Raw genomic sequence first — 3,362 nt, 5'->3', positions numbered from 1 at the left:
GCGCCGGGCCCCGGCGGCGCCCCGCCGCCCCGGACCCCCTCCGCCGCCCGCCGCCAGCCCTGGGCGGCCTCGCCCCCTGCCGCGGCTGTCCAGCCTCGCCTCGCCGCCGCCCGCCCCGAGCCCTGCCCGGCGCGGCCGAGGGTCCCGTCCCGTCCGATCCGCGGGAACTGCGCAACGGCGCTGCCGGCCGGCGGGAGGGAGGGAAAGTGAAGAAAGCGGGCGGGCAGAGCTGACCACGCAAGGGACAGGCTCCCCGGCGGCACCGAGCTGCCCCCGCCGCCGCCCCGCCCTCGGCCGCCCTCCCTCCCGCGCCGGGGGCCGCTCCCTGCCGGTGGCGGAGCGGCGGGCGCGGAGCGGCCCGAAGGGAAGAGCGGGGCCAACTGCAACCGGGGTATGAGTGGGGAGCCCGTGTGCGCCGGGCGGCAGCGGGTCCTGGCGCCGGAGCGGGCTGTCCCGGGAGGGGAGCGGGGCAGGGAAACCCCAGCAGGAATCGCGGAGCTTCTTTCCGTTAAAATGCATCGGCTCCTGCCGCCGATCACTTCGGCAGCGCTGGAGACGTGTTGGCGACAAAAGTACCAGATTCAAGGCCGGACATCTTCTCCTCGGGCTTATAAATAACACAACTGGAGAGTGAGTTTAACCAGAAGTTACGTGGCCTTTGTATCGTATTAAATCACAACATAACGAAATGTGTGTTGACCTGTTAAAATCCACGTGCCCACTGTTTAATTTCTGTGCATTTACTGGGGAGAAGCTAGTTCAGCTCCCGCAAACTGATCAACTGGTATCTACAAAGAGCAACACGTGGAAATTCTGGCACCACCCTTGTAACAACAGTACTAGTATTTCTAAACCAAATGCATACGTCGTTTATAAAGCATATTGACTCATCAAATACATTTTGTGCCTAAGGCTGACAAAAAGGCAGGAGGAGGTTTGTTTCCAAATGCCTACTTTGTGCCCCATCTCCTGCCTAGCAGCGGGCTGTCCTCACCTGGATCTTGGGGACCAGCTCGACTTCAAAGGCAGCACAAGCAGCCCTGGATAATCTCAACTGGGACAGCTAACGATGGTCTTTTCACTTCACAATGCCGACGCACAGCAACTCGCAGACAGAAACAAACACCAAAGCCAAACACACTGTCTGGAATTTGCAATTTGTAATATTCTTTCTGCTAAATTTTGTTGCCGGTCAACTTCCCTTCCCAACTCTGACCCCTTGCAAGTCATAAATCGTAATTTTTAGCAGAATCGGTTACACTGCTTCCCACACCCTCACTCCAGAGGCTTAATCATGATGAACGGAGCAGGCAGAGCACACCCCAGCCTAGACCAGGGCAGACGCAGGTTCACCCCTGTCAGTTCCCTCGCAGCACCATGGGCACAGCCAAATGCCTGCCATCCTTCCCCATGCATGGGGATTTCAGCCCCATTGTTGAGGAGCATGCCCCTCTCTCCTTACCTTCTCCAGCTTCTTGCCACTCATCCACTTACAGCATTTTCTGCTATTTCTCCCAGAAATCCCACCATGATCGCTGAGAGTTTTGGACAGTCATAGCCAACAGTGAAGACCCTCCTTGTTTCATCTTGTTCTTCTTCTGCAACAGAAGCTGCATTCAGGGCATTTTGTGTCTTTCCATTGCAGAGTCTTCCACAGTACTTGCCTCTTTCTTGGAAGACAGAAGAAAAGAAGATGAAGGTAAAATGAGGAAGATGAAGGTAAAATGAGGAAGATGAAGGTAAAATGAGGTAGATGAAGGTAAAATGAGGAAGATGAAGGTAAAATGAGGTAGATGAAGGTAAAATGAGGTAGATGAAGGGAAGAGGTGAAAATGCCATTCTTAAACCTGTAAGAAGTTGTTTATTTTTTAAACAACAACAAAAAAAAACCAAAACAAAACACAACTTTTCTAACAACTAAATATCCATAGTTTCACTCAACCACTTCTGTAACTCTTGTCTTCCCCTGCAAGCACAGCAGACTGCTCACAGCCCTCACATATCAAACCCTGAGGACTGTCCTGGGAAATCATATTTCAGCATCTCATAGGTCAGCGCTCCATCTTCTGAAAAGAGGAACATGGCTGGCAGGGCAGGAGTGAGCCCCTGTACCCCTGTTACAATGAGCACAGCCTTGGCCAGCTGGAAGCCCTGTCGTTGAGGTGCCTGCAGCTTGAACAAGAGGTCTCACAGAGCAGCACCATGATATTCCCAAGTATTCTGAGCCCTGGTCCCCACAATGTGGCCCAGTGCAATGGTGGCAGGGTGGGTAAGATAATTAGCTCAAACTCCTTATCAAATGAGCCTCGTGCAAGTGGCTAAGTAAAATTATGAGACTTGAGAGCTCTTTAGAAACTTGACATTGAAGCTTGTACATGTGAGGCCTAGAAATAAAACCACAGAGCTAGAATAGAAGGTCATATTCCCTAAGTTATTTGCACTTGCCTCAAGATCTGCCAATTTTCTTTTTTTTTCTTTTTTTAAATACATTTTCCTTTCTCTTCTTCAAATGGAAAACAGACGAGTTTTTGTTTTCTCCATTCTACTTTTCTCTGCACTCCAACTTCTTAATATGGTCATTAATATTCCTTTTAACATGGACTGAAGCAATTTTGGCAGTTGCATTTTCCTTTCTTGTGTCCCTGACCACATTATCCCTACCACCACCCCTGCTCAACTCAGATCTTGCACACAATTACACCCATACAGCTACTTCCCCTCCACCCAAACCATTAATTATCCCTGCTTCCAACCCCCTTCCAAGCCTTCTGCTGGCCTGTGTAAAGCATATTCCATGTTAAAATACCTTAAAAGCAACCTTCCTTCTATTTCAAAAATAAATCTTAGAGACCTCTTCTCTAACCTGTTCCATTAACCTAAATTATCTACCTTTTTGTGTTTGTCTTGCATTATTTTGTAACTAGCTAGATTTTTTAATAGAGTCATAGAATATTTCGGGTAGAAAGGGACCCATAAGGATCATTAGGTCCAACTCCCTGCTCCTTGCGGGAATAGCTCACCTCTTAGAGAGAAAATCCTGTTTTATCCACTGATGCTCTCCTACTTTGGGGTCATACTGAACACAGGGCGCTTCATAAACAAGGCAGGCACTCCATTCTGATGGTAGATAACTGGACTATCTGTATGTCCAAACATCACTTTCATTCCATGTATAATTCTGACCTTTCTAAAGACACTCAGTAGCATTGTACTCAGAACATCTGGAAAACAAAACAAAACAAAATACAGCCAAACCTAAATTATATAATTAGTCTGGTTACAGAAAAACCTTGAACATGCAAGACTAATTTTTGAGATATTTCAAATTAGGAGTTACAAACTCCATCAGCTCCATCAGTTTT

Source organism: Psittacula echo (genome assembly GCF_963264785.1).
Source record: "Psittacula echo genome assembly, chromosome: 1".
NCBI lineage: Eukaryota > Metazoa > Chordata > Aves > Psittaciformes > Psittacidae > Psittacula > Psittacula echo.
This window is presented reverse-complemented; position numbering follows the sequence as displayed.